Raw genomic sequence first — 26054 nt, 5'->3', positions numbered from 1 at the left:
AAATTTTTTTTTTTTTTTAAGATGGAGTCTCACTCTGTCGCCCAGGCTGGAGTACAGTGGCAAGTTCTTGGCTCACTGCAACCTCCGATTCCTGGGTTCAAGCGATTCTCCTGCCTCAGCCTCCTGAGTAGCTGGGACTACAGGTGCCCGCCACCATGCCCAGTTAATTTTTGTATTTTTAGTAGAGACGGGATTTCACCATGTTGGTCAGGCTGGTCTCGTACTCCTGACCTCAGGTGATCCGCCCCCCTCGGCCTCCCAAAGTGCTGGGATTATAGGCGTGAGCCACCACGCCTGGCCATAAGTATTTTTTATTTGACTTTTAAGACAAATCTGATGACTTGGATGCGGAATGGTGAGGAAAGGGAAGAATCCAAGATGACTTCGTGGTTTGGGGCCTGAGTGAGCAACCAAGTTGAAGAGTGTGCCATTAGCAGAGTGAAACTAGAGGTGGGACGGCCCAGACCTATGACCCCACTGGGCATTTTTACGGTGATCCTTTTGACTTCTCTCTCTACTGAGTCCCTGGTTGTTACCATGGATGCTTTGTGAAAACGGTGAGTAAGGAAAAACATGTGGGACCCCAAAGACAAGGCTAAGAAACAAGGATTTGGCCATTTACAATTCCTCATCCCACCTTTTCCCATACTCCAGTGTTTTGGGGACACGCCAATCTTTAAATATGGGCCTCATCCTGATTTGGCATTTTGTGAAATCGTTCTTCACTTGAGAGCAGTTCTTGTCAAACAGTATCAGGATTTTGATGTTAAAAGTGCCTTGGGAGATGAAGCTGACTGACAGGTGATACAGGAAGCAGGAAAGCCCCCCACCCCAACCCCATTCAAGTTAAATAAAACCCATTTTTATTGCTAACTATATATATAAATTCCTTTTCCAGTCAGGCACTCTCCCTTGCCTGCCCAAACGTTACAAAGCAGTTGTCACTTGGGCTTTGAGATTCTGGGTCTCCTAAATGGCCCAGCAGGCTGACAGGGCCGCCCCAGGTTGCTGTGGGCCTCACAGTTTGGCCATAAGCAGGCCCTCCATTGCCTGTATTGTTTTGGGGCCCTGGAGGTTGCTTTTTGTTTTCAAGCTTGCTTACTTCTACCCTCTCTGTTTTCCTGATTATCAGGAGAAAGCCCTTCCTCTCCCGCTTCCACGGTGACAGCCTGAGCTGTGCGTGCATTTCTCGCCCTCTCCTTTCCTCCTTTCCCGCTCTAAATGCTTGGCAGGCAGACACAACTCCCTATCAGAGGTGTTGGTGCAGAAGTTGTCACCTCTGCCTACATTGACAACTAGACGCTGTCTGCTCCAGGACTGTGTAAGCACAGCCAGTCTGGAAATTGATTTGCTCTTTGTTACTGCCTTCCTCTTGAATTACACTTTTTTTTTTTAAAAAAAAAAGAAAAGTGAGAGAAGCTAAAAGTAAAAAGACAGATGCAGAAGAGAAATACAGCTCTCAGATCTTGCTTCGACTCATCTTTCTTTTGGGGGAGGGGATTTTTTTCCCTTGGCTTTATTGAAATATAATTGACAAATAAAAAATATAAATTAAAGGCATACAACATGATAATTTGATATAAATATATATTCTGAAATGACTACTAGCATCAAGTTAATCAACACAAATGTCACCTTATATGGTTACTGTTTGGTTTTTTGTGTGATGAAAACAATCCACTTGCTCTCTTAGCAAATTTCAAGTATATAATACAGGATTATTAAATATAACCACCAGGCTGTGCGTTAGAGCCTCAGAACTGATTCTTCTTACAACTGCACGTTTGTATCCTTTGACCATGTCCCCATTTCCCCTCACTTCCCAGTCCCCCAAACCCCATTCTACTATGAGTTTGACATTTTTAGATTCCACATATAAGTGAGGTCATGCAATATTTGTCTTTCTGTGTCTGGCTTATTTCATTTAGCATAATGTTCTCATCTATGTTACAAATAACAGGATTTCCTCCTTTTTATGAATGAATAATACATATATATAAATATATATATTTATATATAAAAATATATATTTATATAATATATAAATATATATATTTATATATATATATAAAAAATGTGTGTGTGTGTCCCATTTTGTTTAACCATCCCTCTGTTAATAGGCACTTAGATTGTTTCTACATCTTCGCTACTGTGTGACTAACGCTGCAATGAACACAAAGGTACAGATATCTCTTCCACACACCGATTTCACTTTTTGTGGATATATACCTAGAAGTAGGAATGCTGGATCATGTGGCAGTCCTATGATTAATTTTTGAGGAACCAACCCATTCTTGATCAAGGTGAGGAACCAAGAAGGAAGTCCTGTTTAATATATGAGGTCAGGCAGTAAGGCCCTGCCGTCACTGATTGAATGCCACAAGAAAGGGAAGATGGCACAGCCTCTGGGAAAAGATACTGGTGCTCCTTTTAATGTTTGGTGTGCTTAACGCAGTTTCTTTTTTTTTTTTTTTTGAGGTGGAGTTTTGCTCTTGTTGCCCAGGCTGAAGTGCAATGGCGTGATCTTGGCTCACCGCAACCTCTGCTTCCCAGGTTCAAGCGATTCAGCCTTCTGAGTAGCTGGAATTACAGGCGTGTGCTACCACGCTCAGCTAATTTTGTATTTTTAGTAGAGATGGGGTTTCTCCATGTTGGTCAGGCTGATCTCGTACTCCTGACCTCAGGTGATCTGCCCCACTCGGCCTCCCAAAGTGCTGGGATTAGAGGTGTGAGCCACCACACCCGGCCCACAGTTGCATTTTTAGAGAAAACATGAGCCAGAGCATGTTGGTGCTGAAGCAACTAGTGCTCAAACACTGTGCGGCTTTGGCTAAAGCCCTTGTGTGGGCAGAGTCAGGATGAGAGGGGACATCCCCATTCATTCTCCACCTCTCTCTACCCAGACTGTGGCCCAGGAGATGCATCTCTAGGGACAGCTTCACCAGAGCTCTTTGCCTGACAGCTTCTGGGCATTCCTGGCTAATGGGGGCACCTGGCGGGGTTGGAAGGGAGGAAGGCCGCCCTGGCAGTGGCTTTGTCCCACAGCTCCTGGGAAGCAGTCCCTCTCCCAGCTCTGGCGGTCACTGGGCTGCGGTACCATATTCTGTCCCTTTGCCCCTGCAGTGCTAGAGGGGGTAACCACTCCCAGCGTTTGTTTTCTCTGGTGCCACACCGCCCCTGGTGCCACACCGCCCCTGGTAGAGTCCTTTCATCCTGCCTGCACTTCCGTAAATAGTCCCCTCATTACATTTTTTTTTTTTCAGTTGAGCAATTTGGAGTGTGCCATCTGTTTCCTGCCCGGCTCTGGCTGCTACTGTGACTAACCTTTTCACTGAGGCTTAAAATAAGTTGGTGACGCCTGTTTACACGGATTTAGTAGCCAACACCTGCAGCTTGCTGTTTTAGGTCTGAGCTTACAAATGAGCCCCTCTTGCCAGGGTCTTAACTGTTGACTCTGTACTTTCCAAATTTTCTATAGGGGTGCTTATTATTTTGTTTCCTAGCCTGAGTTTGCGGTTTGCAGTGAAGTAGGAATAGCAAAAATTTAGGAAGCTATAGGATAGAGTGGTATAGCTGCGTGACCTCAGCAATTGCTTAACTTCCTTGTGCCTCAGTTTTCCTCATCCCTAAGATGGGCATCACAATAGCACAACCTTATAGGGTTTTCCTGAGGGTTAACTAAATTTAAGTGTGTAAAGTACATAGCATAGGGCATGGCACATAGTAAATGCTCAAAACAGGTAGTTCTTATTATTATTTTATTGGAGGAAGGATTTTACTCAGAATTATATGATAAGGTTAGAATCCCAGCTCTGCCATTGAGTAGATGGGTGACCTTGGAACTATTGCTTAAACTCTTAACTTAAACTCTTAAACTCTTCAAGTCTAAACATCTACATGGGATTAGTAATACTTGTCTCACTTAGTGGTTGTCAGACCAAAATGTGATCATGTGTGAGAAAGGTCTTTGTAAATATTTGTTTTGTTTGGAGACAGGGTCTCACTCCAACGCCCAGGCTGGAGTGCAGTAGCACGATCTCAGCTTACTGGGTTCAAGTGATTCTCCTGCCTCAGCCTCCCGAGTAGCTAGGATTACAGGCATCCGCCACCACGCCTGGCTAATTTTTGTACTTTTAGTAGAGACGGGGTTTCACCATGTTGGACAGGCTGGTGTTGAACCCTTGTCCTCAAGTGATCTGCTTGCCTCAGCCTCCCAAAGTGCTGGAATTACAGGTGTGAGCCACCATGCCCAACTGGTCTTTGTAAATTCTAAAGCACAAATACGAAGTACAAATTGAAGATCATCTGATCTGCACATTGTAGAAGATTCCTTTTTGTCCTGCATGAGTCTCTGCTCTGGTTCATAAGTTAGGAGGGTTTTCTAAAGGAAAAATGCGTGTTTGTTTCTCCTCTAATCATTATGGGTAATGTAGTTTTATCCGGGGAAGAGAAGAGAAAGGCAGTGTGGTGATTTTGGAGGGAATTTGTCATGGGGATGCAGGAGGAATGAGCATGTGTCAGGGAGGTATAATTTATTTTTCAGCTTTCTGGAAGTGTGATGCTCTTCAAAAGCCTGAGGCCAGCACTCCCTGGCTAGGAGGCAGGCATGCCTAGAAACCTGGGTGACAAGGAAGGATAAGGCAGGGGAAGACCTGTGTTAAAACTTGTGCCATGTTGGCCAGGCTGGTTTCGAACTCCTGACCTCCAATGATCCACCCACCTCAGCCTCCCAAAGTGTTGGGGTTAGAGATGTGAGCCACCATGTTAGCCGGGCATGGTGGCTGTCACCTGTAGTCCCAGCTACTCAGGAGGCTGAGGCAGGAGAATCGCTTGTGCCCGGGAGGCGGAGGTTGCAGTGAGCAGAGATTGTGCCACTGCACTCCAGCCTGGGCAACAGAGCAAGACTCCGTCTCAAAAAAAAAAGAAAAGAAAAACTTTAGACAAGGTAAATTTAATGGAGTTTAATTAAGCAAAGAGTGATTTGCAAATCTGGCAGCCTCCGAAATCAGAAAAGGTTTAGAGAGAAACTGGCAATTCCATGTGGTTGGAGAGGATTTAGGGACAGAAAAATGAGAGGGACAGTGAGTACTGAAACAGCGAGATTGGTTACCGCCTGGCTTCTGCCTTATTTGCACATGGTGTGAACAGCTGGCTGCTTGTTGTGATTGGCTGAGACTCCACTACTTGTTCTTAGAGTAATTTACTGTCTGTTTATATCTTTAGTTGGGTTACAGTTCACTGTGTATGGAGACACCTTTAAGCTGAACGTAAACTATGTAAGGAGGCAACTTCAGGCTAAACTGGAATATTCAGCCATGAGAAAAGAGACAGTGCAGCTGGGCTGGAATGGACGGAGAGTTGAGGTGCTACAGAGACCACCACTGCTTATCTGAAGGGCCCAGCCTGGGAGTGCAACACTAGACTGCATGGGCGCCTAAGGCTGTCCCAGGATGTTTGTGTTTACATTTCCTCTTAAGTGGGCCTCCCTCTACAGGAGCCAGTATATGGGATGCTGCTTAGATAGATCGTGCTCCCCACTCCCAAAAGTGGTCCTTGTCCACGTCTCTGGCTGTTTTTGGTACAGAGGTGCAGAAAAAAGGTTGCTGTTACAGTTTCTGGCTCTGGGCTCCAACCACCCACATATAATTTGCTCTGGTCTTCTTGACCTAGGTGATTTCTGGAAAATCCTGCCGGCTCAGCTCCTCTGTGATCTTGCTGACTTTTCACAGCATGGCCTGAGGCCCATAGCACGCTCAGAGCCCACAGCCCTCCCTAAGCCTGGCCAGCTAGCAGCAGCGCCTTGGTGGCCTGATGCAAATGCTACCACTACCCAAAGGCCATTTATGAGACTCTCCAAGCAGCTGCCTCTTAAAAGGCCATCCTACCAGCGTTTAAATGACCCTCATACAAGTTTTCTTCATCTCGAGGCTCTCCTACCCGCTCCTTCTGCCTTTTTTTTGTTTTGTTTTGCTGGCAAACTTATTCTTCTGTGACTTTCTCTTGATTGACATGGGGTGATGGGATGTTTCTATGCTCCTATTTGGGTATTTTTAGAAGCTGACTGACTGACCTGCTCCTCCTTCCTATAATGGTTTGGTTTTTTGTGTCACTTGGCAGAGACACTGCAGGGCACTGTGTGGCATCTGCCTGGTCTGTTTGTCAAACACCAGCTCGGGGTCGCAGCTGTCAAGTCTGGAGGGCCCAGAGCGCAGGCAGCCTTTTCCTGCAGCCCAGATGAGTTGACATGGGACCTGGGCTCTCGCCTGGCTCAGCCCACACCTCTCAGAACAGAAGGCAGTTGGAGGAGTGGAATAGCAGACTGAAATGTTAAATCAGGGAGCCCAGTGGTTGTCTACCAAAAAATTCACGCACCCTGATTCCCACTTCCACTTAGAAACAATTCTGCTTAGTCCCGTCTTTCAAGCCCACTGGGCACCACCTATGAATTATTAGGGGCACCAGGCAGGTGAGCGACTCTTTCTTTTTGTCCACTTCAACGTGTTCTCTGACCCAGCCCTGGCTGGGGTGAAATTTTTAAATGATTTTTTCATCTGCATATTTCAATATGGACTATGAGATTCCTGAAAATGCCTATGCTTAAAATAATGAAAATAAATAATTAAAAATAATTAAAATGCTCCAACCTTCAAGAATGCACTTATTATTAGATAAAAAGGCTCCCATTATTCTCAAGGAGAAAAAAAATCAAAGATCCAAAATAACAACTTTGGTTCTGGTCGTTTTATGTACAGATAGATGATAGATAGATAGATAGATAGATAGATAGATAGATAGATAGATAGATAGATTTTTGTTTGTTTGTTTCATTTTGTTTTTTTAGATGGAGATTCACTCTTGTTGCCCAGGCTGGAGTGCAATGGCACAATCTCGGCTCACTGCAACCTGTGCCTCCCAGGTTCAAGTGATTCTCCTGCCTCAGCCTCCCAAGTAGTTGGGATTACAGGCATGTGCCACCATGCCTGGCTAATTTTTTTTGTATTTTTTAGTAGAGAGGGGATTTCACCATGTTGGTCAGGCTGGTCTTGAACTCCTGACCTCCTACCTCAGGTGATCCACCCTCCTCGGCCTCCCAAAGTGTTGGGATTACAGGCATGAGCCACCGTGCCCGGCCCAATATATTTTTCTTTTTTGTTACAGGATGCATATGATAATGTGGTACACTATCAAGGTCTTTGGAAGGCAAATCTCAAAACAGGGTTTCAGTTGCAGAAAACTGTGAATGACACACTCTGCCGTAGGAAGGGAATATTTTTTTTTACAGTGTCTTCCCACTATGTGATTTGATGATCATTGCAATGAACCGTATGTCCTTGAGTCATATCCTAATGAGAAATTGCTTGCTGACTAGGAAAAAGGAAGCTACGAATCAGAGCTATAAAAAAGTACTTTAAAAATTTTATCATGAAAACATTAATCTTCCAAGGATACTTGGAAGAGGATGTATGAATTTTTCCTGTCATTGTTTGGTTGGAACACGATGGTCTCATGAATATTTATTTAAGTGGTTTATGATAGAAAATTTCAGATGATAATGTAATGAAACTCTACCAATCTGTTGACCAATTTTAACAATTATCAACATTCTGCCAATCATGTTTCATCTACCCTCCTTGTTTTGGTGTGGTTTTTTTTCCCCAGTATTTTAAAGCAAATCCCAGCATATATAAATGCTTTTAAATGCTTTGATACGTATCTCTAACAGACAGGGCCTCAAAAAAAAAAAAAAAAAAAGACCCACGCACAATTATACCTAACAAAATTAACAGTAACTTACAATATCATCTAACACAGATCATGGTCAATTTGTTACATTTGTTCAAAAAGTCTTTTTATCAGTTGGTGTGTTTTAATCGGGGTTTAACAAGAGCTACACATTGTGTATGGTCGAAATACTTCTTAAGTATTTCTCCCTTCCACTCCTTCTTGCATTAAAAAGATTTTTTATTATAATGAAAAATTTCAAATGTACACAAATGTAGAGAGAATAGTGAAGTAGAGCCCCAAGTGCCCATAACCCAGTTTCAATTGTTTTTCTTTTTTCTATTAATCATGCCACATTATTTTTAATTACGTACAAAGATCTAACATGTCACACAGGGACCATTTCACCCAGTGCTCTGTTTGGCCACCAGTCTTTTGTCTCTCTCTTCAGCAATGGTGAGGCGGATACCCTTTCCTCAGGGAAGAGAAATCCATGGTTTGTTGCCCTTGCCAATAACAAAAATGGAAAGTCGAGTGACAAAGCTGTGGTCATAGGCATCTTTCATGTGAAACACGTCAAAAGATCCAGGGTGCCTCTCTCTGTTGGTGATCACACCAATTCTTCACAGGTTAGCACCTTCAGTCACCATACACAGGTTACCAGTGTAACTTGATGAAATCAAGTAATCTTGCCAGTCTCCAAATCAATATGAATGGTATCATTCACCTTGATGAAGGGATCAGAGTAGCGGATGGTGTGAGCATCATGAGTCACCATATGAGGGATTCCTTTTGTGCCCACAAAGATTTTTCTCACTTTGCACAACTTGTACTTGGTTTCCTCAGGTGTAATACAATGTACAGCAAAGCGACCCTTGGTGTCATAGATCAGACAAAAATTCTCTCCCGTCTTGTCAATGCTGAGGACATCCATGAATCGAGCAGGGTAGGTTTTATCAGTTCAGACCTTGCCATCGATCTTAATGAACTGCTGCATGCAAATCTTCTTCATCTCCTGTCAGGGCATACTTAAGTCTGTTCCTTAAGAAAGTGATAAGGGGGAGACACTCTCTCAACTTGTGGGGACTGGTGGATGGACGAAGAGCAAACACACTGGTCAATTTATCCAGCATCCAATGCTTTGGAGCTGCTACCCGCTTTAGATGCTTCTTGGGACCACAAGCCATGGCTGTGTTAGGCAAGGAAAGATAGCCTCAGTCTTCTGGTGCACATAGAAATTCATTGTTTTTTTTGTTTTGTTTTTTTGAGACAGGTTCTCATTCTGTTGCCCAGGCTAGAGTGCAGTGGTGCAATCACAGCTCACTGCAGCCTTGACTTCCCAGGGCTCAAGCAATCCTCCCAGCTCAGCCTCCTAAGTAGCTGGGACTACAGGTGTGAGCCACCACGCCCAGCTAATTTTTATATGTCTTTTTTTAGAGATTGGGTATCACTTTGTTGACCAGGCTGGTCTTGAACTCCTGGGCTCAAGTGATCCTCCCACCTTGGCCTCCCAAAGTGCTAGGATTACAGACGTAAGCCACAGTGCCTGGCCTTCAATAGTTATTGATAGATGGATGATCTAGCTTCATCTATATCTCCTTTCCAACCTCTACTCCTACCCCTAATATGTCGTTTTAAAACAAATCCCAGGCTTTATATAATTTCAAATGTAAATACTTCTGTATGTATCTCTAAGAGATAAGGAATTTTAAGAAACCAACTGCAACATCTTCGTTATATCTACAAAAAATTAATGATTCCTTACTATCATCCAGTATCCAATAGGTGATGTTACCATTTCCCTGATGAGGCTAGGTGTAGTGGCTCACACCTGTAATACCAGCACTTTGGGAGGCCAAGGCAGGAGAATCACTTGAGCCCAAGAGTTTTAGACTAGCCTTGGCAACACAGGGAGAACCCCTCTCTACAGAGAAAAAAAAAAGAAAGAAATTAATCAGGCCTGATGGTGTGTACCTATAATTCCAGCAACTTGGGAGGCGGAGGTAGGAGGATCACTTGAGCCCAGGAGTTTGAGACTGCTGTGAGCCATGATTACACCACTGCCCTCCAGCCTGGGTAACAGATGAGAGCCTATCTCAAACAACAACAACAAACAACAATAACAAAGACAATTTCCCTGATTGTCCCATAAATGTCTTTTTACAGTTGATTTCTTACAAGCAGGATTCAAACAAGGTCCATACATGGCATATGGCTGATACATGCTATGGACTGAATTGTGTCCATGCTAAATTCATTATGTTGAAGTCCTAACCTCTAACGTGACTATATTTAGAGACAGGGCTTTTAGAAGGCAATTAAGGTTAAAATGAGGTCATAAGGGTCTTAATCCCATAGGATTGGTGGTCTTATAAGAGGAAGAGAAAGAGAGAGATCTTGCTCTGTCCACGAGCATGCGCTGAGGAAAAGCCATGTGAGCACACATGAGAAGGCAGCCGTCTATAAGCCAGAAAGAGAGCCTTCACCTGAACCCAACCCTGTCGTCACATTGAGCTCAGACTTCTAGTCTCCAGAACTGTGAGAAATAAATTTTTGTTGTTTAAGCCACCCAGTCTGTTGTATTTTATTATGGCCGCCAAACCAATACAATATGCTTCTTAAGTCTCTTACATTACCCCACTCTCACGCCCTTTTTATGCCATTCATTCATCAGAGAAACTGGGTCACTTGTCCTACAGAAATTCCCACATTCCAGATTTCACTGGTTTTATTCTCCCAGTGTCACTTAACTTGTTTCTCGACCCCTGTATTTCTTGTGAACAGATAGATAGACCTTGGTTTGATTTAGGTTCATTTTGGTAGGACTTAAAGGTGGTTTGGTATGCATTCTGATTGTATCATATCAGGAAAAATATGATGTCTGATTTTTCTACCTTTACAGGTTTAAGTTGATGGGTTAGTGCTAGGTGTTCTCAGCCTGATCCATCCATAATAAAGATCCTCATCAACCTATCATCTAATGGTTTTTGCAGCCATTGCAGTTCATTGCCAGAATCCATTAATTCAATAAGGACTTGAAAATGATAATTTTCTAGTTCTGTCATTTCTCTTTCTTAGCTGTGTTCCTTCTATAAAGAAGAAATTTCTCATATCAACTACTCAGTTATACTGAAATACAGTTTATACAGAAAAAGGCAGGATAAGATCCTTTCCTTTTATTTATCAGCCTGTCAGGAGTTGGTGCCCTTCCAATCTCCACAGGTGACCACGGATTTTTTTTAAATTATCATTATGTGAACTACTGGATTTTTACATATTTGATGTGTTTCACTCTATTATCTTTTTCCATGAAACTGACCCAACTATTGCCAGAGAGAACCCCTTTGAGTTAGCCTCTGCATTCTTTTGCCATCATCTCAGGATTCTTTCACACAGTGCCTTTGCTTTGGGGCATAATAAGATGTTCTAGCCTTATATCAAAAAACTCCTGTCCCAGACCACGACTCAGTTGTTTTTCCAAGCATCCCTGGTGTCTTTTTAGTAAGAAGTAGTATTTAGAAATCATATCTGGTGCTAGAGTTGCTCATTGCTGCTGAATTGTCATTGCTTCTAGGTCTGATGGACAGTGCTGAGGATTGCAAATGTCTTCCATCACCAATGAAACTGTAAATAGCTCTTTGAAACTTAGTAAATTGCTCAAAAAAAATTTTTTTTTTTTTGAGACGGAGTCTTACCCTGTTGCCCAGGCTGGAGTGCGGTGGCACACTCTCGGCTCACTGCAAGCTCCGCCTCCCGGATTCACGCCATTCTCCTGCCTCAGCTTCCCAAGTAGCTGGGACTACAGGCGCCCGCCACCACGCCCGGCTAATTTTTTGTATTTTTAGTGGAAATGGGGTTTCACCGTGTTACCCAGGATGGTCTCGATCTCCTGACCTCGTGATGCGCCCATCTCGGCCTTCCAAAGTGCTGGGATTACAGGTGTGAGCCACCGCGCTGGGCTGACTTTTCTGTTTTGATTCAGGGTCTTACTCTGTTGCTCAGGCTGAGTGCAGTGCTGCAATCATGGCACACTGCAGCCTTGAACTCCGGAGCTCAAGTGATCCTCCTGCTTCAGCCTCCAGAGGTAGCTAGGATACAGGAGTGTGCCACCATGCTTGGCTAATTCTTTATTTTTTGTAGAGATAGGTTCTCGATGTGTTGCCCAGGCTGGCCTCGAACTCCTGGACTCAAGTGATCCTCCTGCCTCTGCCTCCCAAGGTGCTAGGATTACAGGTGTGAGCCACAGTGCCCAATCAAAGACTTCTTAAGCGATTTTTCATTTTGCTAAGAGAAGAGGGCCAGGCATGGTGGCTCACACCCACAATCCCAGAACTTTGGGAGGCCAAGGTGGGCGGATCACCTGAGGTCAGGAGTTCGAGACCAGCCTGACCAACATGGAAAAACCCCATTTCTACTAAAAATACAAAATTAGCTGGGTGGAGGCACATGCCTGTAATCCCAGCTACTCAGGAGGCTGAGGCAAGAGAATTGCTTGAACCTGGGAGGCAGAGGTTGTGGTGAGCTGAGATTGTGTCATTGCACTCCAACCTGGGCAACAAGAGTGAAACTCCATCTAATAATAATAAAAAAAAAAAAAAAAAGAGAGAGAGAGAGAAGAAATAAAGAAATAATAATTGAGAAAACTGAGCACTGGTAGAAAATAAGTACTAAAAGAAAATCAAAGTATCAACTTGGACAGATAAATGTTGGATACAAATGATGGCACAAATATTAAATATATATTTTTCTGAATTTTTTTTTCATGTTATTTTACTCATTCTAATAATGGTGGTTTATTCAATACATAACAAAATATTAATTAAATATTTATACTTATTAGTAAAGGCCCAATAATGACAGTTAAATGCATGAATGACACTCATAAATCAGGCTAAATTTGTTTGTCAAGCCGTGTGTTCTGATTTGGGGTTCAGACATATGCTTAACCTCTAGTGGAGAATGGTGCATCAAAACGACCATAGCTGGATTATTTGACCAGTAGCTCTTGTTTCAATTCTTTACTCACACATTAACCTTTTGATCATCATTTGCATTCCCCTACAGATTTCTTCATAGGGAAAGGAATGCATTGACCAACAGACCTGAATATTTCAATCTGCTAGGCAGTCGTATTTCCTGCGACAAAACTATACTTAGGCATTTTGATTTATATATCTGTTTTCTGTGACTTTGGTCAGTGTGAGTCAATCCTCTGAATCTAACTGATCAGATGAACTGGAAAAACTGGATTTTTGGACATTCTCAAATCAAACTCTGGACTGACAACCCCACCAAGATTCCACCATCCTGGGGAAGTCCTGCCTATGAAGCCAGCTTGCCTCTCTTTTTAAGGTAGTACATTATTTTGGTCCTTTTAGGAGAGGGTGCTGTCACCATTTAGAACAATGGATGGAGCATTAGCTTTGTTTTCTTTGTTTCCAATATGTTGACTGTAACTGTGTGTGCTGTGGCCCTGCATTCTTCTGCCTCATTCCTCCATGTTTCTACCTCAGTCTTTGCATGCTTTGGCCTGGAGCCATCCACGGCCACCTACAACATACACTCTAACACAGCCACCTCCTGGTCACTCTCCAGGTCTTGACTCAATTATCCCTTCTTGGGAAAAACTTCCCCTACCCTCAGACTAGGCGATGTTCTACGTTCTCATGGCATGCTGCACCTTTCCTTCCCACCACCTGTCACAGTTCATAATTAAACATTTATTTGTGAGATAATTAGATTAGGGTTGAGAGATAGGGACCCCCTCTGTTATGTGCACCTTTTATCTTCTGTGCCTGTCATAGAACCTGGGATGACAGTAGGTGCCCATTACCCACGTCAGTACCTGAATGAATGACTGACGTCTGCCCAAGAGAGGCCAGTGAGTGTGGCACACTGGGAAACCAGCTCATGGGGGCCCATATGAGGGGCAAATTCAGCCTCACCCAGATTCTCTTTTCCTCTCTTGTAGCTCAGCACCCCTTAAGCCTGGGCCAGAAGTTCATTAGCATCCTCAGACCCACCAGCTGGCTTATCTATGGGGCGTAATCCTTCATCCTAGTTAGTCCTGTGCTGAGGCTGGGATCGAGTGTGTTCTTGGGGTACCATGCTCATTACTCTTACCTCTGCCATGTTGGCCCCTGGTTTCTGATAGAGTTCCCTCCTTAAATCCAGTGTTCTGTGACAGGCACCCTGCCCCAAATGTCAACCCACTCGATGCTCTGCTCAGCATCCTCTCTCCTGTCCCTCCAGGGGATTCCTCCACTATCATGTTACTTGGGTTTTAGTCTGTCCCTTATTTATTGTGTGATCTCAAACATACTGCATTGGCTCTTGAGCCTTCGTTTCCTTAATTAGAATACCATATAGGGCTTATGGCGTGCCACTCCACTACCATGCCCTGGCGCTTGAGGAACTAACTAGATAATACAGCAGCACTTCTTCACTGAAGGTAACAAAAGAGTGCCTGGCCAGTCTATATTTGGGGAAAGCATCTCTAAAGAGGGCATCTTGGAGGTGAGAGCTGAAGGACAAACAGGAGGTACTTTAAAAGGTGTGAGGTGGCTATGATGACAACTTAATCCATTTCAATAAGTATTTAATGGAGCAATGTCTGTTTCTGGAATTGGGCTATTAGTCAATTTGGAGAAAACAAAAAGGCACATTATATTCCTGGGCTTCCTGCTGCTGACAACTGAGCTCTAGAGACCACATATACACACAGCCCTGTGGTTCTCAGCCACGGGGGGTTCTGCCCCACATAGGAGGAAAATTTGGAGACATTTTTGGTGGCAGGGGTGGCATGCCACTGGCACCTGGGGGTGGAGGCCAAGGATGCTGTTAAACATCCTGCGATGTGCAGGACAGCCCCCCATGACAAATGTGAAGTGTTGAGGCTGAGAAACCCTGACACAGCCAAAGCAATGAGCCAAAACCACAGTACCGAACATCAAGGGCCAAAATCAGGGCTGCAGACATTTCCACTCTTAAAAATTTTTACTCATTTTCAAAATTTGTCTCAAATACTCTCTCACCCTTGAAGCCATCCGCAATGCCCCTAGTCAGCCTTCCTAGGGCCTGTTGTTTAAGAGCACAGGGCTCGAAGGCAGACACAGCTGGGCTCACATCCCAGCTGCACAACTGATTAGCTGGGTGGCTTTGGGTGAGTCTCCTCACCTCTAGAAGCCTCTGCTTTCTCATCCATAAAACAGAGGTAACAGCACTGGTAATACCACAGTGGTACTACCACACAGTGTTCGAGTGGTGATCACACACATGTAAATCACAGCATCTGACGTCCAGTGTGCATCCAAGGAAGGGAAGAATTCTTTCCTTTGTATTCCCACAGGCGCTTTGCCTGTAAGCTGCTGAGGTGACTTGGCTAATTTCACCTTGTACCAGGTATTGCTCCGGTGCTTCACATATTTTAATCCATTTAATTTTTATAACAGCTGTGTGTTCCCCTCCAAATTCATATGTTGAAGCCCTACTCCCAATATGATAGTATTTGGAAATGGGGTCTTCGGGAGGTCATTAGGTTTACATCAGGTCATGAGAGTGGAGCCCTCATCATAGGACTAAGAAGACAAAGAGACACTAGAACACTCTCTTTCCTCTGTGAGGATTTGGCAAAAAGGCGGCCATCCTCAGACCAGGAAGAGAGCCCTCACCAGATATCAAATCTGCCAGCACCTTGATCTTGGTCTTTCAGTCTCCAGAACCGTGAGAAATAAATGTTTTTTAGAGCACCTAGTCTATGGTATTTTTTTCATAGCAACATGGACTAAGACAACAGCCTCATGAAATGGGAAGCATTTTTATATGCTTTTCACAAATATAGAAACCAAGGGCAGGAGAGATCGCATGGTCCCTAACGTTCAGCTAAGAGAGAAGCAGGATTATAGGCATAGCTCTTCCTTTCGTTCTTTCAGGAGCCTTTTCTAACATGTGCTATTTATCAAGGACTTTACTAAGGATTGGGATATAAAATCAAAGGAGACACTTCCAGTTTTCACCATCTAGTCAGGGAGTCATGCAAATCAATGACTACAGGATCTTGTGACAATTCAAAGATACAGTAACACAGGGAGCTGCGGGGGTAAAAGAGGAGGGAGAGTTAGGTCATAGGGCCACAGGATGGGTACAAGACAAAACCCGACTTTCAATCTCACCTCTGCTGCTAATGTTTTATCCTTCTGTGAACCACTTAACCTCTCCAAATTTCGGTTTCCTCCTCTGAAGAAAGCACACAGCACTTACTGGCACCTGGTGAAGATTAAATTGAATTGTATATGTGGAAGGGACTCCCTAAAATGCCAGAGTGAGTGCCCTGGGGCCTTGTGCAGCTGGGAAGGCTTCCTGAAAGAGGTGGTGTGTGTTTGGTTTAAAGAGGTCGAGTTGCTCTAGGATGTGAGGACAGCACCTGGGTAGAGGGCTGTGGTTCACCAGAATCCAATTGCTAAAGTAGTTCTGAGTTGATGTTGCCTCTATGAATGGACACGGTCTAATGTAGCCTCTTCACTGGCCCATGGCCAGGCCCACTCTGCATAGCGAATCGCCCTCTGCCTACTTCCCTTTGCCCAGCATCTGTGGTGAGCTGAAAAGCCTCTTTAAATGGTTAATGAAGAAGGTAATAAACTGTTAGATGTGGGGAAGAAAAAGGGGGAGGGGCAGCTAGCCACAGTGGCTCATGTCTGCAATCATAACCCTTGGGAGGCTGAGTTTAGTGGATCACTTGAGGTCAGGAGCTCAAGACCAGCCTAGCCAACATGGTGAAACCCCATCTCTACCACAGACATAAAACTTAGCCAGTTGTGGTGGCAAGTGCCTCTAAACTCAGCTACTCGCTGAGGCATAGAGAATTGCTTGAACCCTGAAGAGAGGAAGAGCAGCAAGCCCAGATTGCATCTTGAATTGGCGGGTTCTTGGTCTCGTTGACTTCAAGAATGAAGCCAGACCCTCGCGATGTGTTACAGGTTACTCTAAAAGGTTTGTCTGGAGTTTCTCTTCTCTGGTGGGTTTATGGAGCTGCTGACTCCAACAGCGAAAGTGCAAATCACCGCGGTGTTACACCCCTTAAAGGTGGTGCATCTGGAGTTGTTCATTTTTCCCAGTGGGTTCGTGGTCTGCCCTAGCCTACAGAAGTGAAGCTACAGATCTTCAGAGATTGTTACAACCCGAAAACGTGGCACGTCCTAAATTGTTCCTCCCTGTGAGTTCATGGTCCCCCCTAGCTTCACAGCTCAAGCTGCAAACCCTCACGGTAACCGTTAGAGCTCAAAAAAACCAGCACATACCCCAAAACACAAAAACCAACACAAAAAACATCCCCCACACTCTTTAACAGTACCCAGGTAGGTTTATCCTGCTGGAGCGGGTGGCCTGCTTTTATTCCCTTATCTGGCCTCACGCATATCCTGCTCATTGGCCCATTTTACAGAGAGCTGATTGGTCCATTTTTGACAGCGTGCTGATTGGTATGTTTACAAACCTTTAGCTAGGCACAGAGTACTGACTAGTGCGTTTACAATCCTTTAGCTAGACACAAAAGTTCTCCAAGTCCCCACCTAATTAGCTAGACACAGAGCACTGATTGGTGAGTTTACAAACCTTTAGCTATACACAGAGTGCTGATTGGTGCATTTACAATCCTTTAGCTACACAAAAAAATTCAAGTCCCCACCCATCCCAACCCAGCTGGCTTCACTTCTCACTGGTACTCACCAGGGAGCTTTGCAGTACCTAGCCCGGGCACTCCGGCAGCCCAGAGAGAGCTCGTCCCAGACAACCAAGAGGGAAAGAGGGCAAACGAGAAAGAGACAGAGATTCCCCATTGTGGCCAACGACCCCGTGAAGAGAGAAAGGCGGTCCACGCAGGGGAGCCAGCCTCCGATAAAACCCAGCAGGGGCCAGCCAGCTCGGGGGTGCCGCGCGCAGCTGCGGTTCCCGCCCGCGCCTCTCTCTCCACACCTCCTCTCGAGCAAAGGGAGCCGGCTCTGGCATCGGCCAGCCCCAGAGAGGGCCCCCACAGCGTAGCGGCTGGCTGAAGGGCTCCTCGAGTGCTGCCAGAGTGGACGTCGTGGCCTAGAAGGCGCCGAGAGCGAGCGAGGGCTGCTAGCACGTTGTTACCTCTCAAGATCACGCCACTATACTCCAGCCTGGGAGACAAAGCGAGGCTCCACCTAAAAAAAAAAAAAAAAAAAAAAAAGAGGACCTAAGGTCTCTGCAGCACCAGTGAGGCAGCCTTTCCCCCACTGGTCATCACATGAGACATTGCCATCGCATGCTTGACCTTCTGAGTCCAGCCCCCTTCAAGATGGCCCTGGTTGTTGAGCTTGTGCAGGAAGTTCCTCACAGTGGGAAACAGAGCACTGGGCCCTCACAGTGGAATTTTGTCCCACTAGGACTTCAGGAAGGAGCCTGGGCTTTGGAGCAGATGCTGGCTAGCTGCCTAGCTCTGGGCAAATGTTAAACATCTCTCAACTTTATTTTTTTGAGAGCTAGGGACAGTGTTAGCTATTTTGAGTGTCTGTTTTAAGGACTGGAGTTAATCTATGTGTTGGACCTAACACAAAGCCCCAATATACAGTTATGCCATAAAACCGTAACCATTCTTGGTAAAGATTACAGGAGGCTTTGTGCTCCTGAGCAAGGAATAAGCTATTTAATATTCTAAGCTACTGGACTGTTGAAAAAAAAAAAAACAATCATGCTAATAGACCACACTTTCTCTAAACAGCAATCTTATTTTTTTAGAACACTTTAGTCTATCCGGGCACGGTAGCTCACACCTATAATCCCAGCACCTTGAGAGGCCAAGGCAGGCAAATCACCTGAGATCAGGAGTTGGAGACCAGCCTGGCTAACATGGCGAAACTCGGTTTCTACTAAAAATACAAAAATTAGTTACTCAAGAGGCTGAGGCAGGAAAATCGCTTGAATCTGGTGAGAGGTGATAGCGTGCTGGCAGTCTTCGCAGCCCTTGCTGGCTCTGGGCGCCTCCTCTGCCTGGGCTCCCACTTTGGCGGCACTTGAGGAGGCCTTCAGCCCGCCGCTGCACTGTGGGAGCCCCTTTCTGGGCTGGCCAAGGCTGGAACCGGCTCTCTCAGCTTGCGGGGAGGTGTGGACAGAGAGGCGCGGGCAGGAACCGGGACTGCGCGCGGTGCTTGCGGGCCAGCGCGAGTTTCGGGCGGGCGTGGGCTCGGCGGGCCCCGCACTCGGAGCGGCCGGCCCGCCCGCAAGCCCCGGGCAGTGAGGGGCTTAGCACCCGAGCCAGCGGCTGCGGAGGGTGTACTGGGTCCCCCAGCCGTGCCGGCCCACCGGCGCTGCGCTCAATTTCTCGCCGGGCCCTAGCTGCCTCCCTGCGGGGCAGCGCTGGGGACCTACAGCCCGCCATGCCTCAGCCTCCCCCAACTCCGTGGGCTCCTGTGTGGCCCGAGCCTCCCCGACGAGCGCCGCCCCCTGCTCCGCGGCGCCCAGTCCCATCGACCACCTAAGAGCTGAGGAGTGCGGGCGCAGGGCGCGGGACTGGCAGGCAGTTCCACCTGCGACCCCGGTGGGGGATCCACTGGGTGAAGCCAGCTGGGATCCTGAGTCTGGTGGAGACTTGGAAAACCTTTATGTCTAGCTAAGGGATCGTAAATACACCAGTGGGCACTCTGTATCTAGCTCAAAGTTTGTAAACACACCAATCAGCACCCTGTATCTAGCTCAGGGTTTGTGAATGCACCAATCCACACTCTGTATCTAGCTACTCTGGTAGGGCCTTGGAGAACCTTTGTGTGGACACTCTGTATCTAGCTAATCTAGTGGGGACATGGAGAACTTTTGTGCCTAGCTCAGGGATTGTAAATGCACCAGTCAGCGCCCTGTCAAAACAGACCACTCGGCTCTCTGTAAAATGGACCAATCAGCAGGATGTGGGTGGGGCCAGGTAAGAGAATAAAAGCAGGCTGCACGAGCCAGCAGTGGCAAACCGCTGGGGTCCCTCTCGTTTTTGTGGAAGCATTGTTCTTTGGCTTTTTGCAATAAATGTTGTTACTGCTCACTCTTTAAGTCTACACTGTCTTTATGAGCTGTAACTCACCGTAAAGGTTTGTAATTTCACTTTTGAAGCCAGCGAGACCACGAGCTCACCAGGAAGAAGGAACACCTCTAGATGCGCCCTCTTGAGAGCTATAATACCATAGAGGTCTGCAGTTTCACTCCTGAGCCAGTGAGATCATGAACCCGCCAGAAGGAAAAAACTCCGGACACACCGCTTTTAAAAACTGTAACACTCACCGCGAGGGTCTGCGGCTTCGTTCTTGAAGTCAGTGAGACCAAGAGCCCACCGATTCCAGACACACTGGGTGGTGGAGGTTGTAGAGAGCGGAGATCGCACTACTGTACTCCACCCTGGATTACAGGGAGATTGTTTAAAATACATACCTATGTATATAACAGAAGTGCGCTAATCATCACAGCTTGGCAAACTATTACAAAATAAATACACCCATGTGATCAATATCCAGATGAAAAAACACGACCAGTAACCCAGAAGAGGAGCTCGAAACCCCTCCCAAGCAGCCCTGCCTTTAGCACGTGATTCTGACCCGTGTCGCCGTAGATTATTTAACTTTGTACTTACACAAAAAAGTTAGTATCTTAACCATGAGACCTTGCTAAACTTGTCAAGAAATAGGTTAAGTAACCCAAGGGGCGCCGGTTGAGCCCATTCTCTCACGATCCTGTCAGAGAATAAATTCAAAGCTTTACAGAGGTGAGAAATACAGCCGTACACGGAAAAATCAAGTTTCGGGTGGGGCGGGGGGAACAGCCCCAGTGGGTATTTTAGTGTCCTTTGGAAACCTTGCCCACTGTATTTCCAACTACAATTGTTTGTTTCACATCAGGAAGAAGGAAGCTTCCAACCTTAGATACTGTGGAGGTTTATTTTTTATTTTATTTTTTTAATCTTCAAACCTGTCCTTCTTGGTGGAACTATGGGAACTATGGTTATATTAAAGATGTTTGCTTATTTACTTAAGCTCCAGTGAGTGACATTGCTTGATAGTGGTGAGTCTAGCTTCTCAGTATTTTGTTTTATTGAGATCCCCATGATACAAGAAAGTCAGAGGTTGTCCAGCCCAGCTGTGAATTAGTTGAGCTTAGCATCTGGAATTCCTTTTCAGCTATTTTGGCAACAAGGAAATCCCCAATGTATTTTGCCCCAAGCACTTTTGCACTTCTTTTTTTAAAAAGTCTGTAGTTTAGAAAGTAATTTAATCTCGAAACCCCTAATTATAGTATTTTAAACTTACTCATTCAAATGGTGTTTGTAAAAAGACACTTGTTCCAAGAAACCTGTAAGACATTAAAAATCCTACTCACTTGACTTTCCCTTGCCAGAAATAGAAAGAGTGGCTGCCAAGAATAAATGAAGCTGTACAACCACTTTGTAAAACTATTTGGCATTATTTCTCAAAATTGAACATTTGTATAACCTATGACCCAGCAATTTCATTCCTGGGTATCCACCCAGCAGAAATCCATGCAGAGATACGCACCAGAAGACGTGTGCCAGAATGTTCATACCAGCCCAATTTGTAAAAACCTCCAACTGTAACAAAAGCCGAATATCTCTGAATAGTAGAATCAATGAATAAATTGTGGTATAGTCATATGATGGAATATTACACAGCAATCAAATGAATGAAATGCAGCTGTGCATAGCACACTGACTGAATTTCCAAAACATCATGTTGAATAACGGAAGTCGTATGAAACAGAATACATATTATATCATTCCATTATATGATGTTAAAAAAACCTTTGTCATTAGAGGTGAGAATAGTGGTTGCCTTTGGGGAGAGGAGAACAGATAATGATAGAGGGGCTAGAAGGGGACTTCTTGGGTGCTGATGATGTTCCATTTCTTGACCCAGAAGGTGGTTACACAGACATGAGCACCCTGTGATAATTCACTAACATCACTTTTGGTTAGTGTACTTTCTAATAAACAAGTTTTTAAAAGTAAGACAGAGAATAAATGCAGGCTAAACCTCAGGAATTTTAATAGTTTTGAACAGTAATCTAACTCTGAGAAAATATATGTATTCCCCACCCCCCCACATCACATCTTCTTTACTTCATCTAATTAGAAGGTAGCCTCCGTTATAAAGTACATAGTTATGTACCTTAATCATTTGCAATACCCAAATGTACCATCAGTATAACAGTTTAGTCATAACAAAAATATCTCATCAATTGGTCTCCTGATTGGAGCAGATGAAAGATCCTTACAACTCTCTTTACAAATAAACTATGGTTTTCTTATAATTCATTAAAAATACTTCTCTATTAGTTAAAAAATAAAAACTAAAAAGAATTCCACTATAGACAGCTCCTCATTTCTAGAGCAATATGGTTTTTTGAATTGTGACACAATTTTGACATGAGATTATATGTATAGAAATATACGTGTAGAAACTTTCCACGTCTCCACATGATAAAATATATTCTGTGCATTTCATTTGCTTCCTAATGAGTTACATGCTCCTGCTAAGAGTAACTGTGAATTGAGTTCTTGAAGGATTAAAACCAACCACCCAGATTTTCCTTCAAACCTCCTGGGTCTTTAGTCAGGTTATGAATATTAATGAGGTTGGTATAGTGTCCAGCATGGGTATATTTAGGTAGTTAGGTCTCCATGTAGTGGATACAGTGATAAGTGCTTCCACTGTTCTCAGACAAAAAAAAATGTGGCTACTGCATTTTGGAGCCAGCTTTCAGGGAGTGTTCTGCTTAACTACAAAGCCTGTGCACACACAGGTTTTATAAAGAATATGCGATGGTTAGAGGGAGTGAGAGGGAAGAAAAGCAAAGGCAGCCTTCTGCCTTCCAGAGCAACATCTGGACTGATCTGAACTTCCACTACAGACACTTATTTCTGTGTGTGTGTGTGTGTGTATATATATATATATATATATATATATATATATTTATATAATTTTTTTTTTTTTTTGAGACGGAGTTTCGGTCTTGTTGCCCACAATGGAGTGTAGTGGCACAATCTCGGCTCACTGCAACCTCTGCCTCCTGGGTTCAAGTGATTCTTCTGCTTCAGCCTGCTGAGTAGCTGGGATTATAGGCGTCCGCCACCGCAGCCAGCTAATTTTTGTATTTTTAATGGAGACAGGGTTTCACCATGTTGGCCAGGCTGGTCTTGAACTCCTGACCTCAGATGATCCGCCTGCCTCGGCCTCCCAAAATGCTGGGATTACAAGCATGAGCCACCACGCCCAGCCTTATTTCTTTGTACATTTTTAAAAAATCGATTGAGTCAGTGACTTTTACAGTTTCTCTTTTCCCCTATGGCACAAGCTTGGATTTCCAAAATAGTCCAGCACGGTACCTGGCAGGTATTTACTGTTCATGGAATGAATGCATACAAGGCAGGGGATACAGGGACTGGACGGGACCTTGGGCACCCACTAGCACAATTCTCATTTTTCAGATAAGGAAACTGCGGCCAGAACAGCCTTGAGGGTAACTGGACGTACAGGTGCAGAGAGGCTGTGGGTTTCCCTGCTTCTTGTCTAGTTCTCTCGCTGACCCCCTGCCTGGAAGAGTTGGGCATATGTCTGTTACACTATTTAGCAGAACTTTGGGTCGGGAAGCCGATCAAAGAACCAGGACTTTTCTCTCCAGCACTGGGCACGGTGCCCAGCCCATACAAGGTTCTCAATAAACACTTGACTAATGAATATGTGTGGACTTAAGAAGTACATTCTTGGCCGGGCTTGAGGGCTCATGCCTGTAATCCCAGGGCTTTGGGAGGCAAAGGTGGAAAGATTACTTGAGGCCAGGAGTTTGAAACCAGCCTGGGCAACATAGCAAGACCCTGTCTCTACAAAAAATTCAGAGAAAGCAACCGAAAAAAAAAACCTCCAAAATACAACAACAAAAAAAACTTAGCCAGACGTGGTTGTGTGGGCCTGTAGTCCCTGCTACTTGGGAGGCTGAAGTGGGAGGGTCACTTGAGTTCAGGAGTTTGAGGCTGCAGTGAGCTATGATTGTGCCATGGCACTCACTCCAGCCTCAGCGACAGAGTAAGACCAGGTTATATATAGATATAATATATATGTTCTAACAGGTTAAGGTCACAGCACAGGGTTTCTTAGCCCTCGTCATCTGCCACCCACTCATACTTGGTGTCCCTGCCTTTAGAAATCTCTCCTTTTTTTTTTTTCTAACTTTTAAGTTCAGGGTACAAGTGCAGGTTTGTTACATAGGTAAACTTCTGTCATGGGGGTTTGTTGTACAGATTATTTCATCACCCAGGTATTAAGCCAAGTACCCACTAGTTGTTTCACTTGATCCTATCCCTCTTCCCACCCTTCGTCCTCCAAAGGGCCCCAGTGTGTGTTGTTCCCCTCTATGTGTCCATGTGTTCTCATCATTTAGCTCCCACTTATACGTGAGAACATGCAGTATTCAGTTTTCTGTTCCTGCACTAGTTTGCTAAGGATAATGGTCTCCAGCTCCATCCATGTCCCAGCAGAGGACACCATCTCGTTCTTTTTTATGAGAAGACTGTTCCTTTGGTCTCACTCTTCCATCCCAGGGCTCTACTCTGTGCTTCTATTTCCAAAGCTTGGCTTTCAAGTCACTGTCTCAGAAGTTGCCAGTAAAAGTCCTACACTCTTATTTCCACTGAGCATTCTCAATAGATGCTGTGATTACCATTCGACTTTGTACCCGGTTTCATTCTAGTGAGTGTTTTTTCCCTGCTACTCTGAACTATTCTACTGACCCTTATACAATAAAACCGTGGCCTCGTTGTGTTTCTGTAACCTGGGCAAGAAGAGACAGGTCACCTGCTTGACACTCAGTCTGAACAGAATCCTTCACAAGTTGAAAATTGAAAGCAAAACTTATCCAGAGAAGGAAGAGATTCTGAGCAGTTGAAGGGCCAACTAATTACAAATAAAACTGGTGCTTCTAAGTCCAGAGTCCCTTGAATAAATAGCATGGAACGCCATTCCTGGGGCAAGTTCCTGCCTTTAGTCTGGGGGCTCAGTGGTCACTGGTGCACAGCCCTGGCAGGAGCCAGGCCAGGTAACTTACACAGAGGATGATGTGAACACCTGTATGTCCCATGACCTCCACAAATGCAGGCCTCATTTCAAAAGGAGCCAGAATTTGGTTAGCAATTCTGGGTGCCTTCCAAGAGTGATTGAAATGAAAATATGTTCCTCCTAAACAAGAGGAAATTCCATTAGGCTAAGGAGAAATGGGACCTTAGGACCATTGAGAACACATATAATTAACTCAATACACATTTACTCAATACACATCCATCCATTCTTGAAACATATGTATATTAAAAATATAAATTAGTATTTTAAAGATTTTTCAGGTTGGTGTTGGTACAAACAAAAACTATGTTATTGGTTAAAGATTTGAGATTGTATTAAGAATTCCAGGAAGTTAGATGCTTCCTGGAGATAATACAAAAGCCACAGAGATGTCGGTCCAGATAGTGTTGAAGAGTCTAGCTTTTGGTGTTGGCGAGGGTTTGGGAAAGTATAAATTGGGACAACCTTTCTGGAAGGGAGGGTAGCTTGCCAGTGTGTTTCAAAAGTCATTAAAATATAGCTATTCTTTGATTAAGCAATTTCACTTTAGGAATCTATGCTTAAGGAAATAAAGGGATAAAAATGTGTATATTTGAGGATTTTCATTGCAATAATATTTGTTAAAGAAAAACCCAACAAACAAATCTAGAAACAACTAAAATAGCTATAAATAAGAGATTGGTTAAACAAATTGGACTTCAACCATTCTCTGAAAAACATTATTCAGTGTTTCAAAATATTGATGTGGAAAGATGTGTTAAGACTTTTTAAAAATTATTATTTTAAAATTATTATTATTTTTTAGAGACAGGGTTTCTCCATGTTGTCCAGGCTAGTCTTGAACTCCTGGGCTCAAGCAATCCTCCCATCTCGGCCTCCCAAAGTGTTGGGATTGCAGGCATGAGCCACCATGCCTGGCCTTGTTAAGACTCTTGATTGATAAAAGCAGGCTATAAAACAGCTATTTTTATAAGGAGGAGGGAGTATATATATATATATGCAGGTATGCCCTATGTATATGTAAAGAAAAGGTCTAGAAATATATATGCCAAAATGTCAACAATTGTGGAATCATGAGTAATTTTTACTTTCTGCATATACTTTACTTCCTGAATTTTGTATAGAGGGCAGTTTATTTCTTTTTAGAGAAATTTCAAAAACAGAGCAAAGTATGAAGAATAATATAACAACAGCTGTCAATCCACAACCCAG

The 26054-nt window shown here is 44.4% G+C and overlaps 1 pseudogene; it reads right to left on the bottom strand.

The window, feature by feature from the left end:
- Nucleotides 1–8126: 8126 nt before the first annotated feature.
- Nucleotides 8127–8909, bottom strand: LOC129038506 (small ribosomal subunit protein eS4, X isoform-like; annotated as a pseudogene).
- Between the last annotated feature and the right edge of the window lie 17145 nt (nucleotides 8910–26054).

This window comes from Pongo pygmaeus, chromosome 5, assembly GCF_028885625.2.
Source record: "Pongo pygmaeus isolate AG05252 chromosome 5, NHGRI_mPonPyg2-v2.0_pri, whole genome shotgun sequence".
In the NCBI taxonomy this organism is placed as follows: Eukaryota; Metazoa; Chordata; class Mammalia; order Primates; family Hominidae; genus Pongo; species Pongo pygmaeus.
Note: the sequence above shows the minus strand (reverse complement) of the source record. Positions and strands in the feature narration are given on the sequence as shown.